This window comes from Suricata suricatta, chromosome 5, assembly GCF_006229205.1.
Source record: "Suricata suricatta isolate VVHF042 chromosome 5, meerkat_22Aug2017_6uvM2_HiC, whole genome shotgun sequence".
Lineage (NCBI taxonomy): Eukaryota > Metazoa > Chordata > Mammalia > Carnivora > Herpestidae > Suricata > Suricata suricatta.
Window position 1 is genome coordinate 147850612 of NC_043704.1, and position 18190 is coordinate 147868801.

The window sequence follows — 18190 nt, forward strand, 5'->3', positions numbered from 1 at the left end:
TCCCTGGACTTGTTTGCATCATAAGTCCGAAATGAGCCTAGGACACCCAACTCAATAAATGTGTTCCCTGGGAAATTATCTTGGGTTATCGGAGAAGGAAAAATATAAGCATGCAAAGATTATAGATAAAAATGAAACAGAAGCCTGTCTGGCTTCAGAATTGTGGTCTTTCTACTCCACACCACTTCTGGATACTTGCAGATCCAGGAAAACAGTTCCCTGGGGAAGTTGGAGAACAGAAGACCCAGCCAGAGTCTAAAGCCCTACATGCACGTGGCTGGAGCTACTCCCTCTAGAAATGCCAGTTCAGGACAAAGAACATTTTGTCCCCAGAATTGCTTTTATAGAAGTAAACCTTTTTGAAACACTTGAAGGCTGGGCCATACGCATGCTGAGTTATCAGCTGGCTTCTGTCTGATATCCTAGGTGTGAGTCTGCTTTGCTGGACCAGAAGACCCTACAGCTGGAGATGGGAAGAGAAAGCTGGAGTTGATACGGGGCTGAGGTGGACCGAAGATTCTCTGGGGCACTGAAAGCTTGGAGAACTGACCATCCATGGCTTCCACTATTCACATCACTCCCAGCTGCAGTGGTTCTGATAAGCAAATTATAAAACTATGGGTTTGTCCCTTCTTTAGTAGTCTACCAGTTTACCTGCCCCTTCCACATGCCTTGTCAGATACTCCATTGCAACCAACAGCTTCAGGCCAAGTGACTCTCCCCCCTTCACAACAGTGAATTGAATCGGTTCAAAGCTAGCCAGCCCATTGGCTGGCCAAGAACCAATAAATTTCCTAGATAATTTGAACTGAGACACAGGGACCATTGAAAGTCAGGTGTTGGCACTACAGCACGTGCAGAAGGCAGACCCATGACTCAAAGCTGGTTGCCAGCCAAGGCTATGGCACTGCAGAAACTGAAAGCCTCGCAAAAAAAGGCTGGTGTGCCGAAGAGAACAGAGAAGATGTGCAGGTAGGAGCAGCCAAGAAAGCATGAAGCTCCGGAGAAAGACTAAGGGAACAACTGCCTGACAACCCTCGAATATTCTCAAAGCCTAGCTGTGCTGCACACAGCATGGGTATCATTTCCCAGAAGCCTCAGCATGAATTCTGTTTGCATAAATTAGCCTATGTGGGTGGGTTCCTGTGGCAGAAAATTACCTCCTTTGATGAAAATATATCCATCTATTTATTTTTTCTTAATTTTATTTATTTTTGAGAGACAGAGAAAGAGCATATGTCGAGGAGGAGCAGAGTGAGAGGGAGACATAGAATCGGAAGCAGGCTCCAGGCTCTGAGCAGTCAGTACAGAGCCCGATGTGGGGCTCAAACTCATGAACCACAAGATCATAACCTGAGCTGACATCAATGCTTAACCGACTGAGCCACCCAGGTGCCCCAACATATCCATATATTTAAAAATCAGTTATTGTGTGTCAGCCAGGCATGAGTGAGCTAAGCATGATGCCCCTCTCCTGGGAATCCAAACTCAAAAGTAGGTCCTTACTTTAGAACCAGTGTATAAAAGGTGTTCTGGAGACCTAAGAGGAGCAGTGTGCAATCTGCCTAAAAGGAGGGGAGCAAGAAAGGCTTCCCAGAAGGAAGTAATGTCCAGCTGCTGAGCTAGAAGGACAGGAAAACATTTGCTAGGTGGCCAAGGAGAGCATCCCAGGAAGAACAAAGAACATCAACAAACACATGGACACTATGGGAAGGGCCTCTGATGTGTCAAGAAGAGAGAGGGAGGAGAGGGAACAAAGAGGAAGGGGAACTCTGAACCTGTAGCAACAATCAGCAAGAAAAGAATGCCAAGGAGTTTACATTTGATCTTTCACCCAAATAGGAGACTGTTTAAACTTTGAGAAGGAAATGATATGCACACAAGAATTTCAGAACAATGACTCCAATAGTGAAAGAGAATTAGGAGACAGTGTTGGTGGTGTCAGAAACACAAATTTGAAGCTATTCCAGTATTTCCAGCAGAAGAATTTATTTATTAAGTTCGGGAAGGTGGGGTTCAAAGGGGTGTACATACATGCAATAATGAGACAGAATCTATAGGACTTTAGTGACTAAGTGTGGTGGGAAAAGGAATAATTCAGAATGATTCTTAGATTTCTAGTGGAGTGACAGGGTGGACAAGTAGGTCATTCACCTCAATAGGGAATTCCAGAGTAAGGAGGGGAAAGGCACATGTTAAGGGAGAAAAGATGAGTTCAGTTTGAGGCATGCCTTTGAGATATCCATTCACGCGAAGAGGACCAATATCCACTTGTGTATATTTCACAGTCGACAAATATTTGCCAAAGTACTATTATGCATCAGGCACTCTGTTAGGCCCCAGGAGCCCACATAAGTAAGAACAGTCACCAACCCTTACTCTTACATGGGAGCATACAGTCAAATGTGAAGGATATTATTAATCGAACAATCACATAAATATAGAATTTCAAACTGTGAAAAGGACTACATAGGGAATGAAGCTAGAAGTATGAATGTGAATGGGGGATCAAACATGGTGGATCAGGGAGACCATAGAAGGAAAACGAGGAGAGAGTCATGTCATAGAAGCCAAGGTCCAAGAAGATGATCCAAGAATAATGGAGTGGTTCACCATACTAACTTCTGCAGAGAAGACCTATAAGGTGAGCACAGAAAGTGTCACTAGGTTTAGTGATATGGAGGTCCCTGGGGATCCTAGCCAGACCTACTATGGTGGGGGCCAGACTAGTGAGCAGAGAAGTGTGGGTGGGAGGTGGAAAATGGAGACAAAAAAACACACAAAATGCCCCAGAGATGTTTGTACATGAAGAGGAGAGGAGAAATGCGTCTGTGGTAGCAGACAGAAGTGGGTTCAAAGATCATTTGAGGAAGCTTGTTCCTCGTTTTCATTTTTTAGTGGGAGAAATTTTCATTGTTACTAAAAAGGATTCACAGGAGAGGGAGAATTTAGGGTTCAGGAGTAGGAAGGAACAAAGGCCAGTCCAGAAACAAATAGAGAGGGTGAGATTTGTGAGTCAAGTGAGTGTCCTTAAATGGATCTGGAGCTGGGAGTGAGTGTGGCTACAGATGTGAATTTAGAAATGATGACAAAAGCATGGTGGAGAGAGGCAGCTGTCACCCGTGGGAGCATGAAGACTGAAAAGAGAATAGAGACCAAGGCCAAACATGGAGAGATGTCAATGTTTAAAGAGAGGACAAAAGAAAGGAGGCCCCTTGGGAGACTGCACAACAATGCCCAGAGGGGTCATGGAAAAGAGGGAGAATTTATAATCATGCATCCCCTCCTCCCTTGTGTCTCAATCACCAAAGTAGCCTTCTGATTGGTTTCCCAACTACTTAATCCCTAACCCAGTGTCTTGGAGGACAGGACCAGGGTAGGGGTGAGCAGAGCAAGAGTCAGGAGCAGCACATATGGAACATATGTTTGATGGGTAAAAACATAACAAGCCACCTGAGCCTCCATTTGCCCCACCTTCTGCTTGCTGTGTGACTTTGGGCAAGCCTTCTTGATCTTTCCATTTCACCTCTCCCATGTGTAAAATAAGGACAACAACATTTTCTTTAACAACCTCATGGGTTGTCCTAAAAATTACATGAGTTACTGGCTGTGAGAATGTTCTGAACTCTGCTAAATCACAACACAGGCATGAAGACTTATTATTAATCTTGCTTCATGGCTCGTCTTTTCTCAGACAGTTCTGCTGGCTCCCTGTCTTGGCTCCCAGCAAGTAATGGATGGTTCTGTCACCACCCAAACACTATTGCCCTTTCCTTTTTAGGTCGTTCCAAATCTGAGTCACATTTAAGCAAATGCAATGTATTTTGCAGGTAGAGTTGGCAAGATGTGCTCCATTTGCTTTTGGCCCAGCCTTTTAATTGCACTTGGAAGTAAACAGCAAATTACAGAGTGAAGAGGACAGGGTGATTTGGAAAAAGAAAGAAAAACTGAAGTGTATTTGTTTGGGAAGTAGGGAGTATATCACACAAACTTAAAATAATTGGGAATATGTGCAGTTTCCTAAAGGCATTCAGAGCTTAAGCCTCCTTGCTAAAGAGGCTCCTGTGCCTAGGTTTCACTGCCTTCCATGATGTGACTCCAGCACGAGTCACCATTTCTTTCCTGCCCATCATTATAAGTCTCCCCACTGTCCACCAACATGCCTATTTCTGCCTCCACATGTTCCCTCATTAGATGCCTTCCAAGCACAGCCTCCTGGCCTGCCCCAATTACATCAGCCCAGGCCTCCCCTTATTCAGGAAGCCTGACCACCTTTTCTGAATTTTTCCAAAAGCTAGAGTCCAAACCCTGTGGTTTAGCCCCTCCCTGGAGTCTCCCTGACTGCCATTATTTCATGTGCACTGGTCTTTTCTAATATCATTGACATTAAACAACCATTATGTTCTGGCTGCTTTCTACCCACTATCTTATTCAAGATGCATACATTTCCCAATTTATACATAAGGAAATTAAGTCCCATGGAGCTAAACTGCCCCGAGTTGGCAGGTGCTGAGGCCCCCTGGGCATGACGGTAAAGTTCAGGCTCGTATTTCTCCCTAACAGCAGGGCCCCTGTCTTAGTCTTCCCTGTGGCGCCTCCCACAGTTACTGAGAAGGTCGGGCATCTGGGGAAGAAGACGCCAACGTAAAAACAGCTGCTGAGGGGGAGATAAGAGGACCCCAAAACTCGATACTCTGTTTCTGATGTCTCTTGATTACAGAGACTCCCAACTACATTGTAGTCCATCACACCATAATCCTAAACCAGAGGCCCAAACAGCTTTGCAGAAAATGAGGATATTCTTTCCCTATCCACCATTAAGTAATATTTAATTTGCTAATATTTCTCATGTTACTTTAATCAGAGCAGACTGTGTTTTTCCCAACCTTTTAGACAGAACAATACTTTCTGTATCTTAGCTCTTTAGCCTGCCGAGTGTTATTTGTGTTACTGTGAACTAATATATGCAGATTCACCACAATTAGCCATCACCATGGTAATTTTATGCCTTTTGTGTTCAGTTTCTGTTGCATATGCTCATCAAGGAGACTGAAGCTTTCCTGATGAAGCAGAATTCATTACCTGCCTTTGGATTATAAGTGTATCGAATTTGAAGAAATGTTTTCAAATCCTGATGGCATCCCGTGTCTGGCTTACTTTTGAGAGAAAACTTCTTCTTCTTCTTCTTCTTTGAGCTGGGACTGGCCAATTCTCTGGCAAAAACACCATGGTTTCAGTGGGAACGTAGGCCCCTAAGAGCTGACAGAGCCTTCGGCCCTTCAAGGGGATCCCTTCCCTCTGCTTGAATGGTCTCAGTTGCTGCACGGTTCAACTGAGTCTTGTTGTCACACCAAGCATGAGGACGAGTGCACAGCTATGGTAGACCATCTGGGGTACTGACACCCCAGTATACATGTGCCGCTCCTTCCTGCAAGGAATCGATTTCCCTGACTCTTCAATCTGGCCCTGGGACTTGTTTTGACTAATAGAATGTGGCAAGCATGTTGGTGTACAAATTCTAGAGCCAGTGCCCTAGGAGACCTTGCAGTTTCCATTTTTATTCATGTGGAATCCAGCAGCCATGTAGAAACATAATGAGGGCCCATCTGGAGATGGTGGTGTAGCCAGCCATTCTAGACTCCTGAACGGAGGCACAGACATGTCAGGGAAGCCATTTCGTACATTCTATTCCCTGCCAAACTTTCAGCTGAATGCAGACATAGGAGTGACCCCAACCAATATCATGCAGAGCAAGAGAACCTCCCAGCTGAGCTCAGCCAGGCCGCAAAATCATAGGAATTGTTAAACAGAATGGTGGCTGCCAGAGGATGGAGGAAGGGGGATGGGGGGACTTGTTGTTCAATGGGTATAAAGTTACGGTTGTGTAAGATAAATGAATTCTAGAGACTTGCCACAGGGCCTACGATTAACAATACCATGTTGTCCACTTTAAAAATTGTTAACAGGTTAAGTGTTTCCACAAAAACAACAACAAAAAGCCAAGAGACATGAGGAAACTAAATTTTGGATTCATTTATGACCCTGATTGTGGTAGTGATGCTGTCTCAAGTATATTATATGTTGGAACTCATCAAATCATATCATTCAATATGTACAGTTTTTTTATGTATCAATTATATCTCAGTAAAGCTGAGGAAGGAAGGAAGGAAGGAAGGAAGCAAGCAAGCAAGCAAGAAAGAAAGAAAGAAAGAGGAGGAGGGGAGGGGAGGAGAAGAGAGGAGAGGAGAGGAGAGGAGAGGAGAGAGGAGAGGAAAAGAAAGGTGATGTTTTAATACATTTCATTTGGGGGTGGTTTGTTACACAGCAATAGCTAACTGATACAGCAGCTAAGAGAAGGAAGATGCAACTAGATCCCTGATCATCACTGTTATTGGGTAGAGTGTGTACAGCCCCTGAGTCTTTCTTGCACAAAACTTCCCCCTCCAACCAGACCTCATCCACTGTCTCCTCAGCCTGCAAGATACGTCTTGGATCTCACTCCTGTGGTTTTCTCTGTGTCATTATTGTTTACCCCTTTCCTCCCTCCCTCATCTGTCCAGGAATTAACCCTTCTACTCCTTTAGGCCCCCTTTGAGCTCGGGCCAGTGTATGGTTAAGCTATGTGTGCACCCATCGGGCTCTTCCATTTGTCCACCCTATTATTTTTAGTTCCACATTTTCCGTTTAAGAGCCGGCATAGAGTCAGCTCTCAATCCTGATTGCTGAGCGAATGAATAAGTGCTTCCCACTTCTTCCCCTTTTCCCTCACCTGGCCTCCCTCTGCTTATCAGCGTTTTATATTTAATTTCCTCCACAAGCTCTTTCCTGGACCCTCTTACCTATGGTAACCTCTTATCCTGGAGCTTATTTTATATATAGGTAACACTCATTTATTTCAAGTCATCATGGCGGGGTATTGGGAAAAGTGTTCAATTAGCAATAATCATGCCTCAGGTAAACTTCATTGGCTATGATACTGTCACCACACAAAGCGATATAAAACTTCCTTAAAAATTATATGTTAAAATACTGTTTAACACACTAGGTCCAGTCCCATAAACTCTCCCATTTAGCCTTCACAGCCACCAGGCCACAAGGCCCAGCCCTTCTTCCCATGAGGCCGCCTCTGTTCTCCCCACTGCTGGGACCCCTACCATGTAAGGGAGTTGCTGACCAAACTGATTAGACCCCACATCATCATTTGGCATGTTACAGCGTTGCAAATGTGGGATCTCAGGCTCAATCCTCTCCTCCTGCCTCCTGCTTAGGCCTGGCACCTGGGATAAACCGGCTCCATCCACCTTTCCCTTCCACCAAATATGCCAGAGATGGATAGGCGGACCACCTGAAGGCTCACACCTCCCTCTACAGGTACATCTCAGTGAATGGTTCCAAAGATCTAGATTTTAAAGGGTGGGTAAGGGAGAGATATGTGGAGGTCCCCACTATAGACCCAAGTCCGAATCATATTCTTTATCCAGCTTGTACTGAAGAGCCCTATGGTGGTAAGCAGCCTCTGAGATGGCCCCAGTGACCGCCACCGCCTAGCTTTCGCACTCTGATATAACCCCCTCCCCATGACGATGGTTTGCCTCTAGCCAGTAGCACATGGCAAAGATGATAAGATGCTACTTTCATGATCAGACTGCATAGTAGTGTTACATCATCTTGCTAACAGACTCTGCCCTTTGCTGTCTTTGATGAAGTAAGCTGCCATCTTGTAGAGGTCCGTGTGACAAGGAACTGAGGGTCACCTCAGGCCAACAGCCTGCAAGGAACTGAGGCTCTCAGTCGAGCAGCATATGAGTAGCTGAATTCTGCCAAAAGCCATGTAATGGAGCCATGCAGATCCTTGCCGCCCAAACCGTCAGAGGAGAACCCAACCTTGGTCAGCCCTTGGATCTCAGCCTCATGGAAGACCATGAAACAGGGGACCCAGGTAAACCATGCCCAAAATTCGGACCCACAGACACTGTGAGATAATAAATATGTGCTCTCTTAGGCCACAAAGCAATATAAAATCAATGCAACTCATTGAGACTTTGAGGTATTTGCTTAGAAATCAACAAAACACGTCTTTGATTCCCATTGCATTATTTTGGGTATATTTTCCTTAAGACGGTATGAGGATGATAGGAAAGGTGGACTTGGCCATGCATGGATCCTAATGTTTTCAAAATCACTCCCCAATCTAGGACAGTATTATTTGTATCCTTATTTTTAAGTTAAGGAAACTCAGGATCATACAAGTTGGTATCTGTCCAAATGTCTCACTTCTCCCCTCCCCTAACTCCAAATACAGTGCTCCTTCCCCTCCGACAAGGCTGCAGCATCTTTAAGCAAAGAGCTGGTGTCGTTAACTATGCTGTGAGCAGTCTGAGAGCAGGGACTCCCTCAGGCATGTTTCTGTTCTCGGTGGCAGCACACAGGTGGCATGCGGGTGACACAGAGGCAGAAAAGAGGTCCGGAGCTGCCCTTCTAGTACCCGATCCAGGCAAACCTCTCCAGTGCCACCCAGCAATGCCGTTGCTGGGAATACTTCAGTGACCATCCAAATAAAGCAGCTCAGACTGCAGATGTTTGGGAATAGGCAATGACCCTGCTATTTAACATGGACTGCTTTATGGTATTAATAAAATTGAGTGTTCTGGGAAATGCCTTTTAAGTGAACCAGGTCTAAGTCCAAGGTTCTAGAAAGCTTTTAGCTTAAATGCTAACTCACTGGCAATATGAGGGACACCAGCATTAAGGAGACGCCTAGCAGAATGGGGAGGACCCAAAAAGCCAAGTTTCTTGGCCCGCGCCTCCCTGCGGTCCACGTAGCCAGGAGAGATAGACAAAGTTCAAAGCCTAATGGGCAAAAGCAGGGCGGGCTCAGTTGAAAGCAAACAGGAAAATGGAAGGTAACCATCGCTGGTTGGCAGGTGGATTAAACTCAAGACGGGCTGCGAGTTAAAAAAGAAAAGAAATGAAATGAAAAGAACCGAAAGGAAAAGAAATGAAAAGAAAAGTAAAAAAGAAAAAAGGAAGAACTGGGGTGGAAAATTCGAATTTGAAGCTCAGCCACGTGTGATTCGCCAGGACTGTGGACTCTCAGTGGGACATCATTTGAGTGGCTGAATTCTGCCATCAGCCACATACCAGATCACGCAGACCCTTGCCAGCCACACGTTCAGAAGGGAACGCAGCCTTGGTCAGTTCCCCCTCCCTGGATGGCTGGCACGGCGGGAACCGACCCCACGGGGCCGTGAGAAGAGGTGGCCGGAGTGTTTTGCGACACTGAGATGCCGTACACATGTGAGGGCCGTTGTCGCCCAGAGCAGCTGCTCTGTCGCAGCAGTGATCAAAATAGCAGCAATAAAACAAGGCCATACTCGTTAGTGGGACCCTTTGGATGTTCCCCACAAGGAACGGACGCTCTCTGATTTAACACGGCTTCCTAAGCATCAGACATGAGGACGCTTCAAGTCGCCGAAGAGAGACGGAAATCACACCAGTATTCTCACCGGGAAATTTTACTGTAAAGAACTGTTATCTTAATGGATAACCGGTAATGAGATAACCGAGGTAGCAAGGGCAGGGAGCAGGGGACCCTCCTTCTCGACGGCCTGGGACTGCGCAGGTCGCCGGGAAATGGCATTCTCAGTACTCCAAGACCCAGAACACCTAGGGTGAGGTGAGACCCCTCAGGGTTGGGGCAACACTGGAAAGATGCTGGAATCGTTACAACCTAGAAGTTTGGAAGGGGAGCCCCACAGAGACGGGGTCCAGGCTGCTGGGGAGGGGATGTCACCTGGCTGGCACTGGTGTCTCTAGGGGGTACAGTGAGGCTGGCCCTGAGCCCTGGCAAAGCCCCCCTCGGCATTCCGCCGCTGCTACGGGACAAGAGGGCGCTGTTGGGGGGCGGGCATTGCTGGGGTGCTGCCCACCACCCATCAGCAGGAAAACAGTGGGGCGCAAACCCTTTCTCCCTCTCGCGCCCCCTACTGGCAACTCTTAGCAGGGGGCCAGCTGGCAAGGCAGATCAGGGGTTTGCAGAGCGCAGAACATGGGGTTCAGAGCTGAGAGTCCTTAACTTCATAGCTGGCACCGCGGCCGTCAAGCCAATGTAGGCCAGAAAATGTGGCCACAGATTTCATCACAGAAACCTGCCTCTTCTGGAATTCTTCCCAAGCTCCCGAATCCAGTCTACATGGGGCTCAGGAGGAAGAGAATTCCTGCAGGGCCCTATTCCCTCAGCTACTGCTCTGTGACCCACCAGGTGGGCGGAACCATTTCTGTCCCAGCCCTTGCACGTTGCCCCCACCCAGGAGCAATCCGGTGCCGCCCAGCCTGATTGCTGGGTCGAGCCTTGTGGCCTTCTCCCGCTGAGCCACATTGCCTACTTCGCAAACTTTTAGGCAGCTGGCCTGTGAGGAGCATTGAGCAGCTTTAAAAATTGATGTGGGTCATTATTCTTTCATGAGCCACCACAGACCAGCAGTGCAAGGCCACAGACATGCACGTGGAGGCCGCTGCTTCAGTCTGCTCTGTTCCTAGTGGATTTGAGCCTCTGAAAGAGGGGGTCGAGAGGGTCCCGCAAACAATACACACAGCTTGCCACCAAAGCAGATGCCTTGATGCAACCACGAGGGTCAGAGAGAGAGGGAGACTGAGGGACCAGAGCGGACTCCACGCTGCTAAGGCGGGGCTTGAACTCGCCAACCTGAGCCCCTCCACACTCAACCCATGGAGCCACCTAGGCTTCCGCCTTCCCAGGCTCTTAGTCCCTGCTTTCCCATTAGCACATTCGTGGGCCTGACTTTCTGCTTTCCCGGCTCCCCACTACCTTTCTTCCTTTTCTCTCTCTTTTCCTTGTCTTCTGTTCCTGCCTCCCCGTTGGTCTGTGTTCCCTTTCCTGTGGGCCAGTCCCTCTCAGGCTGTCTGTTGTGGTTCCTCTGTCTTTTCTCTGTCTGCGTGTGGACCTGTCTGTCCACATTTCTAGCACCTGCATGCCTGTGTGTGTGTGTGTGTGTGTGTGTGTGTGTGTTGGGGTGAGTGTGCACACGCATGTGCTTTTCCCTAGTGCTTTCCACCTCCTCCACCTCCCTGTGGTCACCAGTTTCAGCTCCAGTTTCTCTGGATGGAAGAATGAAGTGCCTCTCCCCACTAGTATAGGGGCGTGGGGGGGGGGATCTCCACTTTATTTCCTTGCTCCTTCTGAAAAGAGAGTGGTGCAAAGATGAGTTCAATTCGAGACCCCAGTGTAGTCCAAGCCATGTGCTACACAATGAAACACAGATGCAGAACTCAGTCCAACACAGATGTGCTATGTGCCAGGCCGCATGCGCACTCAGGAGTAATCACATGGGGTGTAGGGGCTGCAGGTCCACAGTCTGGGGAGAAGGAAGCTCCTCAGCAAAAGCCACTGGGAAGGGGCATCTGAGTCAGGTTGGGGAAGGGGTTAATCAAGGAAGGCTTCCTGGAGGAAGCAATGCTGCATTTTGAAAACGATGTCGAGGTTAACCTGATGGAGAAATCAGAGAAGGGCATCCAAGGCAGCTGGCATATCACAAGCAACAGCAGGGAGGCAAAAGACAAACAACCCAGTGAGGTGGTGCAGGTCCCCACAGGCAGCACAGGGGCACTGGAGCCCAAGCACTGGCGGAGTGGAAGAGCTGGAGAGGTGGGTGGCGGGCTCCCAGCCAGGCTGTGGGCATCTTGCCAGCTCCCCCTCACCGCCCCCCCCACTGCCCTCAGCACTCACTGCTCCACAAACAGCTGCTTCCTGCATGCACCTGCACTCTGCCTGGAGGCAGCCGCTGGCCAGGGGAGCTGGCGGGCCCCTGTGCCTGGCAGAGCCCAGCGTCAGATAATGAAGACCCTAGGGAGCAAACTCAGCCAAGGGCCAATGGGAGTGTTTGGAGAAACCCTGGGTTTATAATCCCAGTAGTGGCAATTACAGGGCACATTCTACAGTCTCTCAGGGACCCTGCAGGACAGAACCCCGATCACACACGGTGGTCATCTGCCCACTGGCACATAGTGTATCAGCCACCTGCCCTTCCCCATCTCACACCGCCACCCCATCTTTCAAGTAAAGTCCTGATTCAGATTGATGTGCTCGCCCATGGGCAGGAGGGGACCTACGAAAGCCCCCAAGAGGGATGGCACAGCCATATTTGCATTCTAGAAGGACACCCACCCCAGTGACTGGTGTAGAGGGTAGATAATGGGCTGCTACAGTAACCCGCCCCAGGGGAGAGGAGGACCGCCCTGGGGCACCCATGGTGGGCAGGAGAGTGAGGAAGGCTCAGGTGCAGAACGCAGAGCAGAAGACCTGGGATTGACTTGTCGCAGCCCCTTCCTCGAAGAACTCAACGCACTTTCATCTGCAAGGTGATGAAAACCGGAAAGGTCAGCAGGAAGCCTCCGAGCGAGCCGCCTTGCCTAGAGGGGGCCAGGAAGGAGCAAGCAAAACCATCCCTGGAAGGGCAATGCCCAGAAGGGCTCTGCACAAGGAGCTAGATCCTAGCAGGAGGCAGGGCTGCGAGGCATTTGGGGGCAAGGTGGCTGTGACTGCTCAGTACCCACAAGTAGTCAGGATGGTTGAGGTTTAGAATAAAGAGTGGGGAGCCCCCAGTGAGAGCAGGAGCACATGCCGCGTTCTTGTGCATCTGAGTCCAAACCCGCCCCGGCCTCTACCTGGGCACGAGCAGGGGTGAATGAGGGGTGAGTGCTGGAAGCCACAGGCCAGACCCCCAGAGAGACCTAAGACATGCCACCAGCTGTGTGTGGGGAGGGTGTACATGGCTGCCATGCCAAATCCTCCTCACGTCCGAGCCTCCCTGGGGGAGTCCTCTCGGCCCCCCAGTTTATGGGGGGTATAGCCGTCAATGGGTGTCAGGGAAGTTCCCAGAGCTCTTGATGGAGCTCTTTAGGCATTCTAAAGGGGAAACCCACATAGTTTAAAATGTTCAGGCACCTCTGTTCCCTCAGGGTGGCTAAAATAGACCAACACTGACTTGTTGATCTGTCTCCTATCACTTCCCTGTTCACTTTCTACAGAGGTGACGTGATGGGCCAAGATAGCCAGGAAAGGGGGCAAAGAGAAAGTTAGGTGTCACATGGGTCAAGGGGACAGAAAGCATCCCCTAAAGGAAACTCTGCACGTTCCTCATCCATACCCTGTTGTGTTCTAGCAAACGACTCCTCACGTTTTCACTTGACATAGAAGACTTGCTTCTGAGATACAAGGACTTCTGAGAAAGGAAGGAACTAGCATCTGTCGACACCTTCCTATACCAACACAGTTGCCAGCTTGACAAAATGGGGCTCATTCTTTTGGTCCCATAGATGATGAAATGGTCGCAGAGGCTTCAAGGACTTGCCTTAGGCCAGTAGCGGTCAGAATTCACACTCACACCTGGCTGATTCAAGTAATCAATATTGTTTCTTACCTAGAAGAACACATTTCACTTGCTCTGGGTTTGAAACAATCTTGGCTATCTTTCCCACCCTGTTTACATGGCTTGTGTAAGGGACACAAGAGTGCTGATGCATAGGGGCACATGGACCCCAATGTGCACAGCAGCACTTTCAACAATAGCCAAGTTATGGAAAGAGCCTAAATGTCCATGAGCTAATCAATGGATAAAGAAGATGTGACTTATATACACAATGGAATACTACTTGGCAATGAGAAGGAATGAAATCATGCCATTTGCAGCAACATGGATGGAACTGGAGAGTATTAAGCTGGGTGACACATGTCAGTCAGAGAAAGATATCATATGTTTTCCCTCATATGGAGAACTTGAGAAACTTAACAGAAGACCATGGAGGAAGGGAAGGGGAAAAATAGTTACAAAGAGAGAGAGAGAGGGAGGCAAACCATAAGAGACTCTTAAATACAGAGAACAAACTAAGGGTAGGTGGGGGCGGTGGATGGGGGAAAGTGGGTGATGAGCAGTGAGGAAGGCACTTGTTGGGATGAGCACTGGGTGTTGTATGTAAGCAATGAATCATGGGAATCTACCCCCAAAACCAAGAGCACACTGTACATTAGCCAATTTGACAATAAACTATATAAAATTAAATTAAATTAAATTAAGTTAAATTAAATTAAAAAGTGGCCTGTGTAAACCAGCTGATTGTTTAGTGGATATTTACAATTTTTAAAAAGTCTTTTGTTTCTGAAAATAAATTTTAAGTACCTCAAGTGGTATTCCCTCCTCTGAAAAGAAAATCCTGACTAGAGATATGTGTTTAGGTATCTCTTAAAGTCCTCCAGTAATAGAATTCTCTAGGAATTTGTTCTCAACTCTTAGGAAAAGTGTGGGCTTTAGAGTCAGACTTGTTTAAGATATTGGCTCGGTTGCTTAGTAACTGTATGAGACATGGGACAAGTCACTCACCACTCACGTGTAAATCTAGTACTTCAGAAGGTTTGCTATGAGATTGAAATACAGGCACCTGGCTGGCTCAGTCAGTTAAGTATCTGACCGGCTCAGGTCATAGTCTCACGGTTCATGAGTTCAAGCCCCACGTCAGGCTCTCTGCTGACAGCTCAGAGCCTGGAGCCTGCTTCGGATTCTGTGTCTCCCTGTCTCTCTGCACCTCCCCTGCTCACACTCTGTCTCTCTCTCAAAAAATAAATAAAAATGTTAAAAATAATAATAATAAAAGAAACAACATTAAAAGCACAATGGTATAAGGATGGTGCCTGGCACCCAGGTGACAATCCATCAATCTCTTCCTGGCCTCTTCCTTCCTCCCACACAACCCCGCCCTCCCTGGAAAATATTAGCCCTTCCGTGAGCCCACGGCCTCAGAGCAAAGATGACGTACCTATTTGTTGGCTTGTCCATGAATGTAGGCCCATGGCTCAACCCCTGTTCCACTCTGCCTAAATGTGTCTAGAAGGTGTTCCCTTAAATTCTCTTTGAACTACCTAATAGTGATTGGGGGGCAAGAAAGAAAAGCAGAGAATTGTCGTGCATCCCTGGGGCCACACAAAAGCACAAGATAGGGTAATAAGCTCACTTTGGCTTCAAATAGCAAATGAATCACCTAACTTTGCACCCAACAGTAAACTCTAATAGAGAAAGTTTAATTTAGGTAATCAGTCAAATCCTGCTTAAGTAATATAAATAAGCTGGGTCAAAGAGAATGAAGTTGTCCACGGAGGTGCACTAGCCTTGGGGCGGGGTGAGGTTGGATGCCAGCTGGGCCCTGGTGGACAGGAGAATCGGGGTGCACTCCAGAGGACTGAGCCCCGGCAGAGCGGGGCTGCTCGTGGCCACAGCAGATGTGTCGGGGGAAGCTTTGGGATTCCCTGGAACCCAGATAACTTCTTCCCGAAACTAGCCAAAACTTAGGACCGCACCAGCTTGCAGGCCATAGCCCAAAGGGTCAGCATGTCGCATGCATTGCTGGCTATCCCACTTGCTCAAACCTCATACACCCCAGATTGACTCGGGATTGGGGGCGAGGGTGAGCGTGACTGCAAGTACTTCTGTCACTGTCTCTTCATCAGCAGGACCTTAAAAAATGGGCTTTTCCTGCTCTCGGTGTGAATCCGCTGGACAGTGCAGGGAGGCTGAGGGGCTTTGGGCAATGGGCACTCCTGAGGCTGCCTGCAAATCAAGCCAACCTCAGGCTCCCCCGCACCATCTTCTGCCTCACCTACATCCCTCTCGGAGGCAGGCCTGGCACCTATGTCTTAGGCTTCCCAGCCGATCGCTCAAAATACCTTCAAGCTTACTCTAAACTCAAACTCAAAACTCAAAGTGAACCACAGAGAGCCCAAAGAACACCACCATGGGAACCAGAGGGACCTGAGTTCAAATCTCAGCCCTGGCTTATAGCCTGAGGCAGACCACTTAACTTTTGGGGAACAGACTGTGTCTGTTTGCCCAGGACTCATGGGGTTCCCGGGATCCAGGACTTTCAGTCCCCAAACCGGAAGAGTCCTGAGAAAACCAGGACGAGTTAGTCACCATGCTTGAACTCAGAGCTCCAGTTTGTGCGTCTGCAGACACGTAATGAGGACACTAATCTGCATGTCAACTGTGAAGACCAGGGCCTTGTTTGTGCCAACAGCACTTTGTAAATCCTCTCATCGTTTCCAAAAGACTCATCCTTGCTTTAAAAAGCAGATCGAGGATCATGAGACAAAGGCCGCATGAGTAGGAGAGCAACAGAGATGGTGGGGGACAGGGAGGAGCAGTGAAGGCCAGAGAAGGGGGGGTCCCCTGTAGCCAGCGGAGCCCATTACTGCCGCTGCCCCCCGCCCCATCACAGCCCTGTGACCTGCGAGGCGTACTGCACGGAGACAGAATGGAAGTGGTTCCTTTTCTGGGCCCCCGGCTCAGAAATCACCGGAAGCACTGCGTGGGGCACCGTTGGTTCCAGGGCTCTCATCTCACCCTTGTCCCTACATCCTGACTCTCCCCACCAGCGCCTGCTCCAGAGAGCCAGCGGGAAGGTGAGGGCTGCATCCATTGCGATGACAAGCTCGAAGCCCAGGTGTCTTGCAGGTGATGGCCGCAACGCATGGCCTTGCTCCCTGCCCTCGCCTGACGCCGCAACTTCCTGCTAGAACTGCTTAGTCGCCTGGCCCTGTACATGGGGGTTTCCGCTGCCTCCTTGTGAAAGAACCTTAATTGTTGCTGCCACCTGAGCATCGAGGGCATCCCTCTGTGCTGAAGGGCCCTGGGAGAACTGCCCTTGTTCACTGGTGAGCGGGTTCCGGCTAGTGGAGGTGCCTCCGCAGGGTGGCGGCAGTCAGAGAGGCGGTTTTATTGCCAACACCAGGGGGTGGAGAGGTGCCCTAACCTGGGCTCGGGATGTTGAGAATTTCAGCAGCAATGCTAGCAGGCATCTGGGAAAGGTCACTGGACCAGGCGTCAAGAGACTGAAGTCCTAGTCCTGGCTCTGTCCCCACAAGGGCAGTGTGGAGTCCCTGACACTCCCTATGAAGGCTCCTCATCTATACAAAGAAGATGAGGGTATCAAACCATACCCTATAGAGTGTGCAGGCTTTTGGGAGGAAAAGGGGTACTGAACACATTTATAGACACTGAGACAGTTTGGGTAATATAAGATGGCCAAAAATCAGAAGCAATCCAGTAAGAGCAGAAGAGATAAATCGTGATAGATTCATGCAATGGAATACCAAACAGAAATGTTTAAAGGACAAACGACTGCAACATACAGTTGCATGGAGGGATTTTCCTGACAGAATAACAGATCAGAGACGTCTCCTACAGAAGGCTGGAGGTTGTACAACTCCCTATGCATAGCGTTCAAGAACCAGAAAAGTGATCTATGGTGACAGAAATGACAATAGTGGTCACTTAGGGTAGGGATGGGGATTGACAGGGAAGCGACACAAAGGAGCATCTAGGCCAGTGCACATGTTCTGTGTCTTGATCTGGGTAGTGGCCACAGGACTCTCAACACATGTAGGAACATTTACAGTCATATACTCACCACCAGGGCACTTTCGTGTAAGTCTGTCATACTTCAATCAAAAAGAAAAGTAGAAAAGAGCAAACAGATACCTGAGTCATTCTGCTGGGCAGAATTCATAGGACTTCGTTCCCTGCTGATTCATCCTTCTCCATGACCTCAATTATTCTTGACAATTAAAGTGCAAAATAGATGCCATTTCAAAGGAGGAGGCAGTGCCGTCTACTATTTAAAAGCAAAATGCACACGTGAATTCACACACCCACTCAAAGGATGCTGCCAACCCCTGGCTACTAATAGAGATGAAAATCTCTAAATGATCTACTGCCAGGCTTGATCATGCTGATTTGTTTCTGATCCGAGTGGAAGGAAAGCAGACTTTGCAGTAAGATGGAAAGCGCCGCTCTGTCTGACAGAGGGAAATATGATTAGAATGCACCGAGGCGGAAATAATGACTCGCCTCCCCCAGGACCAGCCCGCCCTCCCGCCTGTACCCACAACAAGTCTTGCATTGCTAATGACACAGTGTTGGGAGGCCAGTAGCATCTCCAATCCATCCTGACTCATGGTGCAATCAGATAATATGCAACCTGCAAAGCCCAGAGTCTTCCAGAAGGATGGCTTGCACAGGCACAGAGCACAACATCCCCACACTCCAGGAACTTCAAGGAATTCTCTTGTTAAATGGAGTTCCCTGGAAAAGCCCAGGGGAGAGACTGGGGGGTGGGGGGCTTA

General features: G+C 48.6%; 1 long non-coding RNA gene and 1 pseudogene across 1 annotated transcript in view; both read right to left on the reverse strand.

Annotated features, from left to right (window-relative positions):
* Positions 1-17623, reverse strand: part of LOC115292908 — a 36494-nt gene extending 18871 nt beyond the window's left edge. Inside the window, exon 1 of the long non-coding RNA XR_003909224.1 lies at positions 17547-17623. This is a non-coding gene — a long non-coding RNA (uncharacterized LOC115292908). The remainder of the gene's footprint in view (positions 1-17546) is intronic.
* Positions 6836-6994, reverse strand: LOC115293002 (annotated as a pseudogene).
* Positions 17624-18190: the final 567 nt, after the last annotated feature.